At 39.2% G+C, this 22,872-nt stretch overlaps 1 long non-coding RNA gene across 1 annotated transcript in view; it reads right to left on the reverse strand.

Annotated features, from left to right (window-relative positions):
* The window catches only part of LOC141278083 (uncharacterized), a 145,225-nt gene that overhangs the window by 37,102 nt on the left and 85,251 nt on the right, over positions 1 to 22,872 (reverse strand). The window contains exon 3 of the long non-coding RNA XR_012330341.1: positions 4,431 to 4,501. This is a non-coding gene — a long non-coding RNA (uncharacterized lncRNA). The remainder of the gene's footprint in view (positions 1 to 4,430; positions 4,502 to 22,872) is intronic.

Below are 22,872 nucleotides of genomic sequence, written 5' to 3' on the forward strand. Positions count from 1 at the left end.
ATAGCACCATGTTAGGCCAAAATATAAATTTCATTTGTCTCTATTAAAAGAATGTAATCATAATCTGATTTCAATGTTTTGCAATACAACATTCCATACTCTAAATGCTCCCCCTGAGCAAATCTGAGACAGGAGAATAAATAATGTTTAAGTAAAATTTTATTTTATGTATTTTTCAACAGATATTTTTTCTCTGTACTTTTAGAAGAGTTTATATCATTGTGAAGAAATTATAGGGAAGTGATTCATTTAACATAAGGAAGAATATCTTCTAAATATTAGCTTTGTGCCAAAATGAAGCTTGGCTTACCAAATTAGTTTGTCATTTTCCCATCTAAGTTGTATGATTTCTGGTTGAGGATATGGTAGAGGGGATCCGTAACTAGGTAGAAAATTCAAATAGAAAAACTGGAGATTCTGAAATTATTTTTATTCCACAATCAACTTTGTCTTTGTGATTAACCACTGATCATCAGCAATTTATCTCTAATTAAATCAACTGGGGGTTGAATGAGGGTTTAGCATTGTGCCATATTCAGGTGTTGAGCTTGAATTCCGGTTACTTCCTTTTGTTTGTGCAATATAATGCCATAGCAATTCACACGATGTGGAGACTAGAACAATCATAAAGCAAACAAGGTATGACCGGAGCCCCAGAAAGACCCTCCACCCTAGCTTACCTTCTAGTGTTACTGCTTATACATAAGCATTCCCGCCTTTTGCCTGTTTTTCACCTTTGGGTAAATGGAATCATATTGTATGTATTCTCTCACATATTGACTCTTTCTCGCAATAGTATGTTTATAATATCAACCATGTTGCTGCCTGTCCAATCATCATTGCTGTGTAGAGTTCCATTGCAGGCATATTCCATAATTTATTTATCTAGTCCACAATTTTTATACTGTTGGGTTGTCTTCTCATTTTGCTTATTATTAATCTTCCTGGAATAAACATTCTTCTACAATTATACAGCTGCACAAGGACATGAGTCATTCTAGAGTATATACAAGAGTGGGACAGCTTGGTTAATAAGGAATCTTTGACGATTCTGGATAAAACAACTACTCTGTAAAATGACTGAGCCAATTTGTGTTCCTCTCAGAAGACTGTGGAAGTTTCCATCGTGCTATATCTTTGCAATCTCCTCGTATTGTATGGTTTTAAAAATTAGTCTTACATATTAGAAACCTGGGCATGAACAATCTTGGCTAGATCAACTTAAAAAAAAAAGATTGTCTCTTCTGTAAATCAGAAGTAATGGTAATAGTAAGAATAGCAAGGTTATTGTGCAAATTAAATAATTAAATAAAATACTGTAAAGTGTTTACGGCAAGACCTGGCATTTTGTATATTAAGTAGCTGCTTCTATAATATGAGCTGTGATACAATTAAATTCAAAAGAAAACCAGACAATAAACAGCACAGGCATTCACACAGAAAGCAGAGTATAGAACAGCCAGGAAGGAGGCTTCTCAAAGAGGACAGGACTTCAGCTGGATCTTATAGGTAGATCTCCTATGAAGACAGGTAGGACCCTCCAAGCAGGAGTGAAAATATGAGCAAATGTATTTCTGGACATGCATTTGTCTTTCCCAACACGCATGCCACTTCTGACATTGTCCCTGTAGTCATCTACATGCTGGCTGAGCACATGCCTGGCTCTCAACTTGGTAGAGCTTGTTTCTGTGGGGAGATCGGCTTCAAGCCAGTTCTTGCTGATGAGAAATTTTCTCCCAAATGTAACAACTGGGAAGTCAGTTGTTGAGTACACTGAAACTAGACTCAGGTCCTCTTCTTTGTCATGAATTAATAAAGTATATGGTAACCCCCCAAACAGATTATCATGTCAGAAACCGTGCTGCCTCTGCGACATTTCAACAACCTCAGTTTCCATCAATTATTTCCTCATATCATATATTGACCTCATGTCTTAAACCCATGAGGTAAACAATTGTTAATGCATAAATTAAAATGGCTATTTAACATTTATTTGTGTATTAACTTTTCAATCAAATTAGAATGCAAATTCATAAGGACACATTTTTTTGTCTGTAATATTGTCTATGTTAGCCCCTGCTTTCCTTAGACAGACAGGCAGACAGACAGACAGACAGACACACACACACACACACACACACACACACCCAAGTGTAGCAATCGTCTACCTCCTACCACCACAGCTTGTGGTTCGCTCCACCTCAAATCTCTGTATTTTTAGGTTCTGGTTCCCGACCACTATCTTCAATACACTGCTAGTCCTAATTATTACTGATATCCACACACATGGAAATAATCTTAACAAAGATTTGGCTTCTCATTTTTGAAACTCCTCAAAAATCGTACGTTCAGCCTACCCGGCACTCACCTCTGAGTTCCTATCATGGACCTTGTCATTACCAATGATCACAGCCCCTCTGTAACCTTTATTTTGAGCATCCCATTTTTGACTGCAGCTTCCTTCTTTTCAGCTCATCCACTCTTATGTCTCCATGGTAACAATAACCCACCAGCCCCCAGAGACCTCACTCCCTTTCTCTTCCTGCTTTGCGGTCTTCCCACACCCCCATCCTTCCTTCCCCAGCCATGTCCTTGGAATTGCTCCCTGCACACAACTCTAGCTCTCAGTGAAAACCACCCCTGCTTAAATCTTGCCCTACAGTCGTCACTCCACATTTGCACCATTGCATCTGAATATGGCTGGAGAAAAACTTATACCCGTGATGGTTTCCCCTGAAAGTCATGGTCATAAGCACAGGTGTACCTATGGTGGTGCCAACATCTTCCTGTTTCCTGAGCTCATTCAAATTCCCACTCTCATAAACAAACAAAGTTCCTGTTTCAAGAAATAACATAAAATAGGGCTTCCCTGGTGGCGCAGTGGTTGAGAGCCCGCCTGTCGATGCAGGGGACATGGGTTCGTGCCCCAGTCCGGGAAGATCCCACACGCACATGAGCCATGGCTGCCTAGCCTGCGCGTCTGGAGCCTGTGCTCCGCAACGGGAGAGGCCACAACAGTGAGAGGCCTGCGTACTGCAAAAAAACAAAAACAAAAACAAAACAACAAAAAAAAGAAATAACATAAAATAAAAAGATAGAATAAAATAAAGCCACTACAGTGGAACATCTGGAGGTTCCAACCACATGGACCCCACTGCTAGGATTTTGTGCATACTCTGCCCTCCCTTCGGTTACTAAGGCAGTGATCCTAATGCCAAGGCAGTCCCTCGTCTTGTGCACTAGATTCCAGCCTCTCGCCTATTCAGGATGACTGCTTCACTCAGTCTTTCCTCGCTTCTGCATCCATTTCTTTTGGAAGCTCACCCAATACTGTAATGTCTCCAGTCTTAAAATAAAAAGAGACAAAACCCCTCTCTAGGCTCCACTTGCTCCAATAGAAACTGGCCTATTCCCCGCAGCAAAATGCCTTACGTTATCAATACCAGTATCTCCAGTGCTCTTCCCCTCCACTCCCATCCGAAATGGACTCACACCAGGCCTTCCCCACCCCACCCCACCAAGGCTGCTCTTGGAAGGACGTCAGCGATGATAGGTTCTTGGTCCTCACCACGTTTGCCCCTTTGGCACCTCTGGACATAGGCGGCCATTCTCTCCTTGCTTGGCCCCCAGGACCACGATTTCTTGGCTTTCCACTACCGGTTGTTCAGCTGTCTCTCCTGACTCGGCTTCATCTTCCTGATCTCTCTGTGTTGGAATGTCCAGGGTGCAGTCTGTGGAATCTGGCTTCTCTCCATCTACACTCACTCGCTTCATGATCCCATCCCATCCCATGGTTTCTAACCACGTCCACAAGCTGAAGAATCTCAGATTGACATCACAGTACTGTCCCTGACCTGGACTCATATATGCAGCTGCGTTCTCAACACCGCCACTAGAATTTCTGAAACTTAACTTATCTAGAAGTGAACTCCTGATCTTTACCTTTGAACCTGCTCTCCCATAGTCTTTCTTTTCTTAGTTAAGGAAACGCCAAACTTAGGTGCACTGGCTAAAATCTTACAGCCACCCCCCAACACTTCTCTCGCACAAGCCCAGTTTATCAGCAAATTGTGTGGGGTCTGCCTTCACCACACCCCCATATCCATCTACTGCACACCACCCTACTGCCACCATCTTGGTCCTGGCCAGTATCATCTCTTGTCTGAATTATTTATCTCCCTGCTTCAACTCCACAGTTTATTTCAACACATCAGCTAGAATATGCCTTTTTAAAATAGGTAAGATTATTTACACTTATTTATACTTGTAATAATATGTTACCTCCTCCTCTGCACTTTCTATACTGTTCTACAGCTTTATTTTTCATACCACAAAACTTAAACCAACTTTTAAAATGCTATGTATTTATTTTACTTATTTCCATCTTTCCCAGTTGGAGAGTAAGCTCCATGAGGACAGAAAATTTTTACCTTTTCAGTTCCCTGATGTATTCTCAGGGTGCAAAATGGTGCCTGGCCCCCAGTAGTGGCTTAGTAAATATCTAAAAAATAGACAAAACAAAACAATATAGACAAAGACAAAACAATATAGTATAGTAAATATCTATATAGTATAGTAAATATCTAATAGACAAAATAGACAAAACAATATAGTATAGTAAATATCTAAAAAATAGACAAAACAATTCATTGAATAGATCCTTATCCTGTCTTATTGCTTCTATTCCCCCAAATTACTACAATTTAAAAAAAATGCTACTTAAGAGTTACTCTGAGAAATCTACATACAAGAAAATGGGTGACAAAGTCAAACACAGTTCCTACTACATAAAATGAGAAATCAGAGACATGGTGAACACTGACTCTACGCAGACAGCAGCATCACGTCTCACAACAATTTTTGTCAACTGCTAGAAATCTGGGGCTGTGAATATTTGGTTAATAAAGACTTTACCCATATGATTCTCTTTAAATAAAGGACATGAAATTATTTATAAAGCCATCATTCAAAAGTTGAATTCCAAGATTAAAGATATAAAGTTCCTTCTTGTAAATACCTCCCCCCCCACAATCTCTCACGTCTTTCTCTGTCAAGAAAAGGTAACTAAAGGAATCTAGAGGCCTGGCGGTCTCTGAATCAGCAGACATCTAACCAACAACCCATGTTGGTCTGTTGTGTGAGCAAGAAATAAAATTCGATTGTGTTAAGCCACTAAAATTGAAGGTTAATTTTTTTTTTTTTTTTTTTTGCGGTACGCAGGCCTCTCACTGTTGTGGCCTCTCCCGTTGCGGAGCACAAGCTCCGGACGCGCAGGCTCAGCGGCCATGGCTCACGGGCCCAGCTGCTCCGCGGCATGTGGGATCTTCCTGGACCGGGGCACGAACCTGTGTCCCCTGCATTGGCAGGCGGACTCTCAACCACTGTGCCACCAGGGAAGCCCGAAGGTTAATTTTTTAGCATAGTTAGAACTATCTAATAAATACACTCTCAGCTAGCATATGTATCCCCTGATAGTAGAGCTACATGCCATTCATCAAGGTGCCTGTGGTTTGCCAGCCTGTCATTCTTTGATATTTCTAAAATTGGGTATGCGTTAAGCAGTCTGACACAGCATTCAGGTCTAGAAGTGGCTTTAGAATTCAACTAACCTTTGCTTCTAATTTTATGAATGATTAAATTGAGTCAAGTAGCTGGAAAGAGGTAAAGCTAAAAGTGACCACAAGACCCCTTGCTCCTTACTGTTTGCTCATTCAAAACTGTCCCTCAGCAAATATGCTCTACACCTGCATGTGCACGGGTGTAATGATTATACTTGTGTGTATACACGTACATCTCTACACACACATATATATGCATTCCATATATAAAAACAGTTGGATGTTAAATTCCTATTTTCCTCGTTTAGTTTTATCTAATTTATTTTCTAACTTTTTAATAATTTAAATTTTAGTATAATTAGCTTATGATAAACCACACACATTTTAATTATACAATGTGATAGGTTTTGACATAAGAATAAATCCATGAATCCATCACCACGATCAAGTAATAAACGTATCTATCACCCCTCAAATTTTCTGTGTCTTCTGGAATCACTGTCCTCACCCCCAACCCAATGTCCCATCCCCAGGTAAAAACAAATCTATTTTCTTTCATTAAAGATTACTTTGCATTTTTCAGAATTTTATATAATTTGGACAGAGGATCAAATCATACAGCACGTGTTCTTTGGGGGACGGGGAAGATGGGCTTCTTTCACTCAATAATTATAAGAGATTTACCCATTTTGTTGTGTGTCAGTGGTTCATTTGTTTTTACTGCTGAGTAACATTCTATTGGAAGGATATACTACAATGTGCTTATTCATTACCTCATTCAGGGGCTTTGGTTGTTTAGTTTTTGTCTATTTCAAATAAAGATACTATTAACATTCATGTACAAGTCTTTGTTTTAAATATATGCTTTAATTTATTTTGGGTGAATACCTTGGGTCACAGAGTAGGTATATGTTTAACTTTTTAAGAAACTGCAGAATGTTTCCCAAGGTGATTGTACCATTTTATATTCCCAGCAGAAATTTATGAGGGTCCTAACTGCTCCACAGCCTGACATTTTAATGTGCATATAGTGATATCTCACTGTGGTTTCATTTTCAATTCTATAATGGCTCTTGATGTTAAACATATTATCATGTGCTTATTTGCCATCTTACCAGTATCTTTCAAAAAAGCATAAGTTCTTAATTTTGCTGAAGTCTAATATCAATTTTTTACATATTATTTTGTGGATCATGTGTTGACCTCATATCTAAGAAATCTTTGCCCAACCCAAGGAAACATATAAACTCTTTGTTATAGTCTGGGAATTTTACAGTTTTAAGTTCATGCTTAGACCTATGATACATTTTGAATTAAACCTCCACTAGTTTTTTCTTTCCTTTCTTCCCCGTATGAATATCCAATTGCTACAATGCCATTTGTTAAAAAGCTAATCCTTACCAGACTGAACTGCCCTTTTACCTTTGTCAGAGTTCAGTTGACTGTATATGTCTGGGTCTCTTTTTGCACCCTGCACTCTGATTCATTAATCTGCTAGCCTATCTTGATGCCAAAACCACACTGTCTTGATTACGTAACTGTAGAGTGATTTTTGAAGTCGGGTAATGTAAGTCCTTCATTTTTCTTTCTCGAGGTTGTTTTGGCTTTTCTAGATCTTTGCAATTTCACATGAATTTTAGAAACTGCTTGTCAGTTTCTCAAAAAAACAGAGCCTGCAAGGATTTTGGTTGAGATTCTATTGAATCTATAGATGAATTCATGGAGGATTGACAGCTTAACTATATTGAATCTTCCAATCTACGAACACAGTATATCTCTTCATTTACTAAGGTCTTCTTTAATTTGCTTCAGGATGCTTTTTTCAGGGTGCAAGACTTGTATATATTTTATTAGATGTATCTCTAAGTGCTTCATATTTTTTATTCTACTGTAGTGGTATTGTTTATTAAGTTTTAATTTTTGAAGTTTCATTTCTAGTATGCAGAAATACAGTTGAATTTTTCTAATTTTTTATTGTGGTAAAATATACCTAACAAAATTTCCCATCTTGCCCACTTCTAAGTAGACAGTTCAGTAATATCAGTACATTCACACTGTTGCACAACCATCACCTGCCTCCGTCTCCATAGCTGTCTTTATCTTGTAAAACTGAACCTCAATTATCATTCAACAATAACTCCCATTCCTCCCTCCCCACAGCTCCTGGCAGCCTTCATTCCATTTTATGTCCCTATGATTTAGACAACTCTAAGTACCTCATATAAGGGATTTCATACAATATTTGTCCTTTTGTGACTGGTTTATTTCACTTAGCATGACATCCTCAAAGTTCATTCAGGTTGTAGCAGATGTCAGAATTTCCTTCCCTTTTAAGGTTGAATATTATTCCATTGTATGGATAGACCACATTTGTTTATCCATTCATCTGTGATGTACATTCGGGTTTCTTCCAAGGTTTAGCTATTGTGACTAATGGTGCTGTGAACATGGATGTATAAATATCTCTTCAAGACACTGATTTCAGTTGTTTGGGGTATATATTCAGAAGTAGAATTTCTGGACCATATGTTAATTCTATTTGTAGCTTTTTGGGGAACCTACATACTGTTTCCACAGAGGCTGCACCATTTTACAGTCCCACCAACAGTGCAGAAGAGTTCCAAATTTTGACATCTTCATCAACACTTTAAGTGTGTGTGTGTGCGTGCGTGTTCTGATAGTAGCCACCCCAGTGGGTGTGCAGTGGTACCATGTTGTGGTTTTGATTTGCATTTCCCCAGTAATTAGTGACGTTGAGCATCTTCTCATGTGCTCATTTGTGTATCTTCTTTGGAGAAATGTCTATTTAAGTCCTTTGCTGATTTTTGAATTGGGTTGCTTGTTTTTTGGTTGTTGAGGTTTAGGACTTCCCTATATATCATGGAAATCAAGCCCTTTTCAGATTTATGATTTGCAAATATTCTTCCCACTCTGTGAGTTGCCTTTTCACTCTGTTGATACTGTCATTTGATGCACAAAAGTTATATATTTTTATGAAGTACAATTTGTCTATTTTTTCTTTTGTTGCATGTGCCTTTATTGTCATATCCAAGAGATTACTGTCAAATCTAATGTTGTGAAGATTTTGCCCTGTTTTTTCTAAGAATTTTATAGTTTTAGCTCTTAAGTACAATTGATTTTTATATATTAATGTTGTGTCTTGAAAACTTGCTAAACTCATTTATTAGTTCCTCTGGCTTTTGTGGTTGTGGATTACATAGGATTTTCTATGTAGATGATCATGATGTTATCTATGAAGAAAAACAGTTTTCATCTATTTCAGATTAAGTTACATGGAAATAGTTGGATACTTTTCAGATCCTATTTTAAGCTCTGTTAGTCAGGCTTTAGTCTAGTGTAATTTTGCTCCACTATTGGGGAACTACATTTTTTTTTTTTTTTTTTTTTTTTGCGGTATGCGGGCCTCTCACTGTTGTGGCCTCTTCCATTGTGGAGCACAGGCTCCAGACGCGCAGGCCCAGCGTCCACAGCCCACGGGCCCAGCTGCTCCGTGGCATGTGGGATCCTCCCGGACCGGGGCACGAACCCATGTCCCCTGCATCGGCAGGTGGACTCCCAACCACTGCGCCACCAGGGAAGCCCGAGGAACTACCTTTTTAAAACTATCTGATGCCCATGGATTATGATGTTTCCCACTCTCACTGCTGGGACACAAACTAGTTCTGGCCCTGTGTTAGCCCTGAGGGTTGTTTCCTCTCCTCCTTTTGCGTAGTTTTCTCACAGGCATCAGCTCATGGGTGCTCAGCTGGAGGCTCCGGCGGGGCCCCTGCAGGTCCCCTGACCTCTCTGTTGATCCCTCTTTCCACTCCATTACTCTGCCCCACAGACTCCCATCAGCCTCCCTGGAGTTTCAGCTCTGTCTCACCCCAGGGAAATCACTGCACTCTGCCTGGATCCTCCTCCCTTGCACTTACTTGGCCTGGACACTCATCCGTGGAGAAAACGAGGGCAATCAGAGGTCTCACCTTATTCATTTCCCTCTTTCAGGGGTCCCTTTCCTTCATTTCCTGATGCCTGGTGTGCCTATATTCTGTTCAGTTTTTTAGATGTTTCATAAAGGAGGGTAAATCTGGTCCCTGTTATTCAGTCTTTGCCAAAACTGGAACCATTAATCTAATTTAAAATTAACTTTACTCTAGCACTCTTAATTGCCCACATCTAATTAAAGCCTATCATTTTGATGATATTGCCTCCATCTATGAATTTTTTTTCCCACTATGTTTTTTTAAAATTAATTTTTATTGGAATATAGTTGTTTTACAATGTTGTGTTAGTTTCTACTGTACAGCAAATATTTATTCTTGCCAGCTTGACATCTTGACTGTTCTAAGCTGTAAGGCCACGTGGTTTGGAAATAGGGTGTATTCACATATCAGGACGTTTCCCCAACAACCTTGTTGCTGACTTGCTTCTTCTAGAACTGACCTTACAGCAGCCTCTTTTGCCAAACACTGTGATTAAATGCTTTTTCCTGAGGTCAATAGAGCCACTTCAGCATTACCATTAGAACAATCTGTCCTATTATCACAGTCTGTGTTTTAGAACAGACTATCAGCTGTCCAGTACCAAGAGTATTTCAACGGTTGCATGTTAACACAACTGTTGCGGTTTTAATTATTTTCCTTTGTTTCTCCTTTTAAACTACAAAGTATGAACCATCTATTAAAATAAGGAGTAATTACACATTTTAACGATTTTTTACTTGCTTTAGCTCACCTGTTGTATCAATTTGGATGAGGATGCAGTCTTATATTTGAAAGTATTGTAGGCTCTCGGCAAAACACTTATGTCTTTATTACAATATGTCAGTCTTTGTACTTAGAGACCTTTGAGGACCTATTTAGTCTTCATATGAGCTTTTGGACTTATATTGAAAATGGATGACTTTAGTTAGAAAAAAAGACGTCTTGAAAAATGTCTTTTTGTTGAGTTCTTTCCTCTTGCTGGCAAATCTGAACTTATTTTGGAATGAATTAGTAGCACACTGCCATTAAATGTGACCGTCTGGTCGGTTAATCATCCTTTCCAAGTCTAGCAGCATTCTGGCAGAAACCATTGTTGAGGATGAAAAATTGTAAGTCATCTACTTTGAAGAGCTTCACAGCTCTAATAAATGTGATGTGTCAGCTACTTCGTTTCTAAGGGATTTTCTTTTTTTTTTTTCTTTTTTTTTGCTTCCTATAATTTTCTAAGAAGGAATAAAGTTATAAAGGAGCCTACTTTCATGCGAATGAATTGCACGTTTTGGTTCAGGTCACCCTGCTAAATTTTACACTTAATAAATAATAAATGAAGATAGTAGAATGGAGAAGTGTTAAAGAGACAGCACATCCCTCCTAGAAAGAGCTTTTTGCCGGAAGAACTGGGCTTAGTTTCACACAAGTAGTCAGGAATCTAAAGCACAACAATAGCTGCAACTGTGATTTGGTTCAGGGAATGATTGTGACAATAAATGCCCCCGGTGCCATTCTTGTCTTTAGTAATAGCTATATTTAGTTTATTTTAAATGGAACGATTTAACACCTAACAGGAAACACAGTCTGGTGCCTTTTGAGACAGAGACAGAGTTCTCATGATCTTTCTTTCATTCATATACTAACCTTTAGTCCAAGAGAAACAGTTGGCTATTAAATAGCTCATTATGTGTAGTTAATAGTTGTGTGAACATTTTAAGGATAAACAGGATACTCTTCCAAAGATCAACTTTCACCTATTCTTTAAAATAAAAATGTGTCTATTCTACTTCTTAAGTGAAAATTACAATCTTGTTAAAATGGCGCTGACTCTCTCAAAGATATTTGACTATTTCACTGAATTGATACAACTCCCTTACCAGCGATACTTTTCTTTAGCAGGGCAATCACTGGAGTTAAATAGATGGCTCAGTCTTCATTCAGTCACTCTGTGTTCTGAAGCCTTCAGATGCTGCTTCCAAAGGATGCTAATTAAGACTTTGGCATTTTTAAAATATCTTCTTTTTCTGAGGATTTCCCTGACTTGAACAGGGAGGATACAGGAAAATTCACAGATGGCAGGTCTTCGGCCTGGCTTGATTACAGAGTCTCAGGAATGGAGCTGTGTAGTCTTCTATTTTTCATTATTTCTTTTCCGAGATTTCACTGAGCTATGCTTTGTTTTTTTCTTTGCTTTCATGATGCCTTTCTGAGTTTGCTGAAGTAAAGACTCTGAAGCTAAAATCCCTTGTAACACCGACAGAGTTTGTATTTGTTTCCTACAGCTGGTGTAATAAATTACCACAAATTGGGTGACTTAACCCAACAGTTTATTCTGTCAAAAGAAATCCAAAATCAAGGTGTTGCTAGGGTCGTGCTTCCTCTGGGACACTGGGTAGACGCCCTCCATGCCTCGTTCTAACCTCCAGCAGTGTCATCAGTCCTGGCTTCTGTCATCACAGGAAGTTCCCCCCTATGTCACTGTCTTCTGTGGCATCTCCCTTTTTATAAGGGCACAGGTCATATTGCTTTAGGGCCCACCCTAATGACCTCATCTTAACTTGATCACATCTGTGACCTCTATTTCCAAATAAGGTCACATTCACAGGGATAGGGAGCTAGGACTTCAACACATCATTTTTGGGAACATAATTCAATCTGTAACAGGATTCTACTCCCTCAAAGGACAATTTATGAAATTGACTTTTTATCCTCTTTTATTTAAAAAGAATAATTTACATTAGGAGTGTTGTTAAAAAACTACTAATTTGAGCATCCAGATTCATTGAATGAAAAATGAAAAGAACATTAAGAAAGTTATTGGGCTTATCCCCAGGCTTACTTTTTACCATTTATTGACAACATGGGCAAAGGATGTTTCACTGATATGGGTTCATAGATCTATGAAGTATCTTCTTATTTGGTTGACATTCAAACAGTATCAACTACTCTAATTCCACTGTTGTGGACTCATTTTGCCTGATACATTTTCATAAGCACATCAGACTCATCTTGTCCAAAGCTCACTAGCTCTTCCCTCCACCTCTCCTCACGTCCAGTCCTTCTCTGGTGATTGGCACCAACACTCACTCAACTCAGTTCAACAATCCAAATATGTGGGAGCCACCCCTGACAAGTCCCGTATCCTCACCCCTGTACATTTGCTCACCAAGTCGTGTCAGTTTTATCTCATCAGTGATGTCCAAATCTGTCCACCATCATTTGAGCCACCTCTCTCACATGCACCACCTCAATCACCTCCTAACATACACCCCTGCATTCACGCAGGCCCCCCATTAACCCCTCCCCATTTACAACCACAGTGAGCGTTAAAAAGCAAAAATCAAACCATGCCCCTCTCTAGAGCTAACTCAGTAAGTATTCCTTTCTTGCTAGACAAAGACAAAAAACCCAGAACTGGGTATTCTAGGCCTGCCTTACCTACTGCCAGCTGTTTCCTCTCTGTTTCTGAGTCCAAGATCAAGGCACTGGCAGATTCAACGTCTGGTGAGGACCCACTTCCTGGCTATAAACAGACTTCTCCCTGTGTCCTCACATGGAGTAAGGAGTGAGGGAGCACTCAGGGTCCCTTTTATAAGGGCACTGATGCCATCATGGGGGATCCACCCTCAAGATCTCATCACTTCCCAAAGGCCCCACCTCTTAACACCATCACATTGGAGGTTAGGAGTCAACAAATGCATTTTGGAAGGACACATATATTCATTCCATAGCAGACCGCCAAAAATAATTCTTTTCTTTCCTTTGAACACTGTGCATTTCTAGCCTTTACAGCCTTGTACAAGTGATTTCTCCAATCTGGAGCACAGCCCTCCCATTCTTTCATGTTTTTACCTTCTCCCAGTAAATATTTCCTCTTATTTCAGATTTCAGATCAATTGTCCCATTTTTGACTCATAGTCAACAACATTCCAGCCCCATCCTTCCTGATATACATTCATGGGGGACACATTATCTTCCTAGAAAACCTAACAGCAATCATAAGCAAGTAGATGTGTATTTAGCTGTCAAGAAACTTGTCTTCACTGATAGGATATAAATTCCATGAGGACCAGGATTAGATCTGCTTTCTCGTGACTCTGTCCCTGGATTTTAGTATTTACGACCACCTGTTGAGTGAATAAGTATGCAAGTAATGAAGACACAAATAATTAAAATTTAATCCTATTCTCCTCTGATTCCCTGGAAACCATTCTTCTCAATGTGGTCTTTAGGTTGAGTTGCAGACAGCACAGTGGGGGGGACTGCACCAAGATTTAAAGAAATCCTTTGTTTTGAAGATGTGGGTATTGAAAGAGACAGTGCATGTTTTTTAATCAATGTAAGATAAAGGAACATTTCTGTGCAGACGTCCAGAAAGGAGTAAAGTGGTTCTTAATGTTCCTTATACCCTGAAGAAGACTCCTTGCTTCCTTGAGGACACTTGAGTCTGTAAGTATTTTTAGTGTAGATGAAAGAGTGTAGCAAAATGCAAATAATTTATGTTCTGAAAATAGAAGTATAAATAATGTATTGAGTATATAAAGCAAAACTGTACATAATGTACTTCTCTAATCTACTTGGAATTCAGGGCACTGCTAACAGCAGAACTGATGTATGGTATAAGAAATAGCATCAAAAGAATGAATGACACTGTGAGGGGGCCTGGTGAAGCCTTTGTCAATGTTACTACCTAATTTTTGCTGATTACTTTCTTGGAAATTTAGAGCTGTAGCTGAAGGCTGTAAGAGAGCATTTTGTCCAGTTCCTCAATCATTCCATTCCTCTCAGAGAAGAGGAAGGTATCCCACAAGAAAAGCAACAGAGACCAAGTTCTACGAATAGTGCCACCACTTATCATTTTAACCAATGGGAAGAGATTCCTATTTCTCATTCTTTGCTTTCCTCCTGAAAACCTCATAGTACTTCACTTGTTGATATGTAATACTTAACAATAACTTTTTATGTTCTGGCGAATAAAATGCAAAGCGTATCTTAAGCAAAATCAAGATGTGCACTTTGAAGCTTAGTTCACAACTGTGAGGTACTACCCATCATTGGGTGCCCAGTGAGACCCTTAGTATTGACTTGTTTAATTTTCCTCACCTGTCAATTGGATGAAATTATTTTTCTACTTCAGAGGGTTATTGTGAGGAGTGCTTACTTCAGACATATAATGGGCATTAAACTTAGCTGTTAATCTCTCTTTCCCTTTTCCCCCGAAAAACACGGGTCATTTGCAGCACATTGTTGAAATGCTCAGAAATCCATAAAAGAATCCCTACTATGTCCCATGTATCCTGGCCTTAAAAAGACTTCAGACCTTCTCAGTTGGCTTCCTCATTGATAAACTGTTTATGCTTTAGGAAATGAGTACTTCAATTCTGAAAGTGTGCAGCCGACCCTACATGGTGTGTATTTTACAGATGATGAAGATGGTTCTAGAAATGAGGTCTCAGTGCACTGACAAAGGAGGAGCAGTAGAACCTGTCCTTTGGGAGATTTGCTGTAGAAAAGGAAGGGGATCCAGTCAGCTCTTTTTTTTTTTTTTTTTGAAGTATAGTTGATTTATAATATTATGTTAGTTTCAGGTGTAGAGCATAGTGACTCAATATTTTACAGATTATATTCCATTGAAAGTTATTAAAAATAATGCCTATAATTTCCTGTACTGTATAATATATCTTGTAGCTTATTTATTTTATGTGTTATGGTTTGTATCTGTTAATTCCATACCCCTATCTTTCCCCTCCCCACCTCACTGGTAACCACTAGTTTGTTTTCTATATCTGTGAGTCTATTTTTGTTTTGCTATATACATTCATTTGTATTATTTTTTAGATTCTACATATAAGTGATATCATACAGTATTTCTCTTTCTCTGTCTGACTTATTTCACTAAGCATAATAATATTCTCTAGGTCCATCCACATTGCTGTAAATGGTAGAATTTCATTTTTTTTATAGCTGAGTGAGATTCCATTGTGTGTGTGTGTGTATATATACTGCAACTTCTTAAGCAACTTGGACACTTGGGCTGCTTCCATGTCTTGGCTCTTGTAAATAGTATGAATATTGGGGTGAATATATCTTTTCAAATTAGTGTTTTCATTTTTTCAGGAAATATATCCAGGAGTGGAATTGCTGGGTCACATGGTAGTTCTATTTTTAGTTTTTTGAGGACTCTCCATACTGTTTTCCATAGTGGCTGCACCAATTTACATTCTCACCAACAGTGCACAAGTGTTTCCTTTTCTCCACATCCTCACCAACATTTGTTATTTGTAGGCTTTTTGATGATAGCCATTCCTACAGGTGTGAGGTGATATCTTATTTTGGTTTTGATTTGCATTTATCTAATAATTAGCATGATGCTGAGCACCTTTTCATGTGCCTGTTAGCCATCTGTATGTATGTCTTCTTTGGAAAAATGTCTTTTCAGGTCTTCTGCCCATTTTTTGATTGGGTTGTTTGTTTTTTTGATATTGAGTTGTATGAGCCATTTGTATATTTTGGTTATCAACTCCTTGTCCATCATATCATTTGCAAATGTTTTCTCCCATTCTGTAGGCTGTCTTTTCATCTTGTCAATGGTTCCTTTGCTGTGCAAAAGCTTTTAGGTTTAATTAGGTCCCATTTGTTTATTTTTGCTTTTATTTCTTTTGCCTTTGGAGACAAATAAAAAAAATATTGCTGTGATTTATGTCAAAGAGTGCTCTGCCTATGTTCTCTTCTAGGAATTTTATGGTTTCAGGTCTTACATTTAGGTCTTTAAATCATTTTTAGTTTATTTTTGTATATGATGTGAGGAAATGTTCTAATCTCCTTCTTTTACATGTAGCTGTCCAGTTTTCTCAGTACCACTTACTGAAGAGACTGTCTTTTCTCCACTGCATATTCTTGCCTGCTTTGTCATAGATTAATTGACCATATGTGCGCAGGTTTATTTCTGGGCTCTCTATTCTGTCCATTGATCTATGTGTCTGTTTTTGTGCCAGTGAGTCCTCCTGTGATTTAAATCTTGTCTCCACTTCTGCTACCAGCCAGATGAAACTCTCTGCTCTTGGAAGGCTCTTGTCATTAGGCCATACCCACATTCACACTCTCTGTATCTTTAGGTAACTGACTTGGGGCTTTTCTATACCTGCAAAATCCCCCACAGCAGACCCTGAATAGTGTTTGACTAAATGACCAGCAGTCAGGAATCAGTGGGTGGGGTGTCTTTAGAATTCTGCCTGCCATTCTGGTTAATTTCAACAAGACATTTTGTTGGAAGGATGTAGGGAAGACCTAAGAATTGGTGGACAGGCTGGAAGTGACAGGGACAGGGGACGCTGGTGGGCCATGGGGCTGGAACAATCTGTCATTGTCCCCACACCACCCTCCGGGCTTCAGCAAGTTTCACTCTTCTTGTCACGCTGGTCATGAATCTAATTATAGTTATGGAGTGTCTAATTGACGAACTGGGATCACATCCCAACGTTCTGGCCACAGGAATAGCAGAATACCTGGATCAATGGGCTATTTGGGGGCCATCAATTAGGGAAAGATGTGTTTAAACAAAATGCAGTGTGAAATGCACTCATCTCGCAATTTCACTAGAATGAAATCAGTTCCTAAAATGTCTTCTACTAATATCATTTCATGACAGAGACTTGGTGTCACACCATCTGAGTTCAAATCCTGGCTGTGCTATGAGCAGCTGATCATAGATTTTCTTATTTACAAAACATTGACAATATTTCTACTGCACATGTGTTAAATGAGATGAAAAACGGAACAGTCACTTCCCACAGTGCCTGGTACATAGTAGGTCCTCAATAACTGTCTAAATATTCTCTTTTTATTATGAACAATACTGATCTAATTCACTGAATAAATGTAAGTGTAGTTACTTAACTTTATGTAAAATAATATCAAAAGATGTGTGCCATGTTCTTAAGATGTAACTACTTCTTCATCTGCATTTTGCACATATGCCTGTTATAAACAGCTGAAATACCCTCTCAAGAACAGCACACATGGTTGCTGGAATCAAGACTAAGTGTAGTTCCAGCCCCATCACTTACTATGGCAAGTTACTTACTTGGTAAGTTGTCTGACTTCTACATATCCAGTTTTCTCAACTGCAACCTCCTAGGGTTTATGTGGATACCAACATTTTATGACATTAGCTTTAAAGTCTTCAGCCCAGTGCCTGATCCATGCCAATTAATACACATTAGATGCTTTAAATATCACAATCATGAATGCACTATATATGTAATCTAAACAGCAATACTGATGAATGTCTAAAAGGGAAAAGCATTGGGACAATCAGCAGTCCTATCGCAAGACTATTTTTAATTACAGCATTTTAAAAATAGCTGCTACAATTATTCTGAAGCTGACAGTGATCTGAATCTGAAGACACGCTGTGAAGTGCTATGCTAATCAAGAGAGCTCTCAATCCAGGGAGAGAACACATCAGGCTGACAACAAGCCTGAATTAAGATCCCACAGTATGAAGCCTTACATCTAGAAATGACTGTTGCTGTTATTTGCAAGAGTTTAGAACAGGAATGGAATGCACTTCCACTTGCTAGTGAATAAACTGAGGTATTTGCTGAGGAAGATACAGAATTTCCAGACCACTTGTCTCCTGGGAAAATCTGCTCCCTGTGACCATTAACTGTTACTTCTGCATATTCTACTTCCCAACCGAAAAAGAAACCATCAGATCTGTGTCCAGATGTGTATAGAGCAGCCCCATAAGTCCAATACCCTGAAGGTTCTAGTTATTATATCAGCTAGAAAGGATATTACAGTAGTATTTCTTTTTTTCAGTGGTCCACAATAATAATTTTCTGCCTAAGTTAAAATTCCTTTTTTCCCATTTACTCATGCCTTCACCCTCTTAGATATGGAACATATTTTCTTTAATTGTCTCTGTCAAATGTCCCTAATCCATCATCCACAGTACAACCCGAGGAAGCATCAAGATCATATTATCATTTCTCCATGATTTGCCACAACAAATGCCAGAAAATATGCCTAGGTTGCTTCAGTCTGCCTTCCCTTGACTAACAGCACCTACGTGTGTAATCACCCATAAAAGCTACATCCCACGGTACTGCTCACCATGCTCTACAATCATGTCTCCTTGACTTTGCTAGTTTCATTTCTTAACCACATTTCAAGTGCCTTATCTTTTTTTGTTTTTTTTTGGTTTTGGGGGGGGGATTTTTTTTTTTTTTTGCGGTACACGGGCCTCTCACTGTTGTGGCCTCTCCCGCTGCGGAGCACAGGCTCCGGACGCGCAGGCCCAGCGGCCATGGCTCACGGGCCCAGCCACTCCGCGGCACGTGGGATCTTCCCAGACCGGGGCACAAACCCGTGTCCCCTGCATCGGCAGGCAGACTCTCAACCGCTGCACCACCAGGGAAGTCCCAAGTGCCTTATCTTTCTTAAGTCCTTTTCTCCAGCCCCATAATTTGAACTTTATTCTTTATTATCACCATTGTTTACGATCACACAATATTTTGCATTCAATAAGTGGGTCCCGAATATGTTGCAAGAGTTCCTTCATGGCTCTGAATTCACTCAATGCTCAAAACGAGTCATGGAATAAGTAGGATAAATACTGCAACCCACATGGGCAAGTGTACAGTGGTGGGGGGGAGGTAAGGGAACACATATAATGCAAATAAAAAGCACTAAATCTGGTACTTTTGATTCCAGATATTTCCTGAATATGGTTGAAAGAAGGTAGAATGGACTAGATATAACAACTTCCAAATACACAAAGTATTTCATTTTGTGTATTTTTGCCATTTATAAATAGACTTTTTCCTTGACGCCTGATAGCAACTCAAGTATTTTATATTCATTCATTCATTTATTCATTAAAAAACCAGACACCGAATACCTGCCACAGTGTTTTCATAGTTTTTCACTAAAATTCAAAAGGAATGGTGAATAAAATCAAGACAGTGGCACCAGACTGTTGGTGGTCACCCTATTCTCCACTGGCATGCACTCAGAGAAAGGAAGACAAGCCAGGTGCATTTAAGAAGGTCCCTGAGGAAGCAGGACAAAATGTTGATTTTATTAATCTTCATTCTTGAGCACGTTATTTTCATTACTTTGGAATTAAAAATGAGAGGGACACACAGAGCAGCTGTGTCTAGAAAAAGCTGTCCCACCCAGCTAGCTGCAAGCTCGAGCAGCCACTTTCCCAGGCCACGCCAGAACAAAGAGACCAAAGCATGGCTGCTTGACTTGGGTGTTTGATAGACGTGGCCTCGAGAGTGAAAGAAATGAGCCTGTCACCTCAAGGACAATCGATGGTATTTGTGGCCAGTGACAGAATTAGAGCTTTCATGTGAAAATTAAAATATCGGAAAATGTGTATATGGTACCATGAACTTGAGAGTTTCTCGACATGCAAAGACTTTTCTGATGAAATCAGTGTTCATAATTAACAAACGGGATATTTCTGAAATTGTACTATGAAACATTTCACCATTTGGAAGATCTTTATAAGTCAGTGATCCTTCACTGTTTCGTGTGTAAAGTGGGGAGGTTATTACAATATCACAAATCTGTTTTGTTGCTAAATAGGATGATATATAGAAATGCTTGCCAGAAACATGGTCCTCGGTAAATGTATCCTCTCCTGTTACACTGCAAGATGTTTAGATCCCTGGGTCATTTTACTGAGAAGAACCAGGTTGCAAGGTGATGGTCCAGGAGAAGGAAGATGAGAAAAGGTTAAGATGACGTGCTTTATACCATTACGGGTCCCAGATCCTCGGCGAGCCCAGACAGGACCCTGGCCATGTAGGCACTGTTGCCTCTCACAGATTTCCCTTCCTTTATTATGGATTCCCAGTTTTACCACAATACATACTTCAGATATCCTTTAAGCACTCTCCTTTTTAGTAATTTAATCTGTTAGTATATGTAAAGTCTATAATATTGACAGTTCTCTCTTTCAATGCTGTTTTACCAACAGTTTTATTGTTTGTCGAAGTTCTGAAGCTTTAATTGACTTTGGTCATAGCATACAAAACCAACTGATGAAATCAATAGCAATCATTTGTCAGGATAGATTATTGAAAGGGTAACCAGACACATATGATCTCAACTTACAATTGGCCATTTTTAATACTCTTTTGTTATTCTTCCACAAGGATAATAAGATAACAGCTTCACCTTCATCATATGGTAAAGTTAGGATTTTCCAAGTAGAAGGTTATAAAATGAGTTAACTGCAGAAACACCTTATTATGTAATAGATGTAAAATTAACAGACATAAATTAATACCCATTACTCAAGTTTTTAAAATATTGTAAAATATTTTAAAATTATAAAATTAATATGTAGTTATAGTAAAACATTTAGAAAATGTAGTATTTTAAATATGACATTGAACATGAAATATGGTTTTATTAAATTGACTTTTTCTACCTAATGTACTGATGGATAAATTATAAAGAATGGAAACTTGGATAGTCACTGTACCAAAGCAGAATGTGGTCAGTCCTATGCCATATAAAACATGTGAATTCAGTCCGCTGATCTGTCCATCTCATCAATGTTTATGATATTGGACTATGCCCGTATAATAAAAATATATATTTATATGAATCTACACGACCCTGATACGTTACTCACTTCTTTGAATCCGACACTGTTCCTCTATAAAAACAGATAGTAGCGTTATTCGTAAAGATATTTGTGCGCATGTGTTGGCTAAAAGACTAAGAGATAAATTTTGTGCCTGATACAAAACAAGCTCAATAAATATTGACTTCCCTTTAGCTCCACTAGTTCCAACAAATTAATGGGAAGTTTATTGTATATGCATGCAGTGACCATGATTATTATGAAGTTTAAAGTGTACTTTTGTTTGGCTAGTTTATATCTACTGATCCAAGGGTTAGAGCCAGTGTAGTTTTGGGCTACATAGCTTGCGTAGTGTGTAGAGTGTGTGTGTGTATGTGTGTGTGTGTGTGAGTGTGTAGCAGGTGTATAAACCCAAATCTACGTGAACACAGTCAACTAATTCCCTATGTCTTTACTGAAACAACCAGGCAACTGTGTGTCTTCTTTCATGCTGCTGCTCAGTAATGTGTTTACTCATTTCTTCCCAAGATTACAGTTTGCACGACAGTGCCGATGGGAAATCGCCCTTCTCCTGTGTTTTTGCTGGAAGGCAAGTGTAGTAGACAGAGCCAGAACTCCACTGGGGACTGCAGCTGTTTTGAGAGCACAAGTAGATTTTCACAACTTCCAAGTACTGGACGGTCCTTGCTAAACATCTTTTTATGAGTAATGATTGAAAATTTTCAATGGGAATAATTTTCCAGTTGAAAGAATAAAAACGAAAACAATCATAATGAGAAACAATAAAAATCCTTTTTACGTCTGAAGATTTTGTTAGTCGTCTTATCACTGGGGTGTTTCGGCAGTGGGTTAGCTAGCTGGGGGAAACTTTAATCTCTGCAGGCCATGTAGCCTCTCTGTACCTCACTAAGGGTTATTAACACCTGTCTCTCGAGATCTGTCATTACTTGATCTGTCATTACTTCTTGTGTTCATTGGAAATAAAACCATTTCCATTTGCAGTTATCACACTCAAATCTGCAGGTTTCGCTCTTTCCTATGAGTCCTGCTAAGCGGCAAGTCTCAGAGAAGTATCTTTCTTAACATAAGGAGAATTTGTAAGACACAGATAACCTTTTTAATAACAAAATATTCAAGTGACTGCAGGAGGGCGACCTGAGTGAGGGTCTCCAGGGCAGCCATGGGGAGGAGCTCGGACACCTCAGTACCACACAGACTGTCCCTAGAGGATGATAAAGTTACAGACCTGCAGCCAGCGTGTGGCAAGTGTGCAGGGGTGGGTGGTCCAGGGAGGAAAAAGTTGTCTGTGATAATACTGGTTCCTGTATCACTTGTGGGATAGACCAGGCAGGAAACGGTAGACGGGTCTTATGTGTGCAGCTCCTGCTCGGCTCCCACAGAGGCGTGTCTGTGGAATCGTGCTCAGCTGGGGACGTGGGTCCAGCCACAGAATGCCACTGTCAGCACATCTCCCTTAGTTTGTGAACCACGGGCCTGGGTGTCCAACAAAGGATGCTTCAGAGAGTCTTACTGCAACAGGGTTCCCTGCGTCTGATGACATCACCCTCAGCCAGCCTGAAGGATGGAGTGGTGGCAGGGGGCAGACAAAAGATTTGAGTTCCAGCAGGAGCCTCAAACTGGGTGGTTTGTTCAAGGCTCTACAAAGAATAGCATCAAAACAATAAGCAGGGGGTAGGGTGACACTTTTAGGGAACAGTACGCTTTTTAA

The sequence above is a fragment of the Tursiops truncatus genome, chromosome 2 (assembly GCF_011762595.2).
Source record: "Tursiops truncatus isolate mTurTru1 chromosome 2, mTurTru1.mat.Y, whole genome shotgun sequence".
NCBI classification, from domain to species: Eukaryota; Metazoa; Chordata; class Mammalia; order Artiodactyla; family Delphinidae; genus Tursiops; species Tursiops truncatus.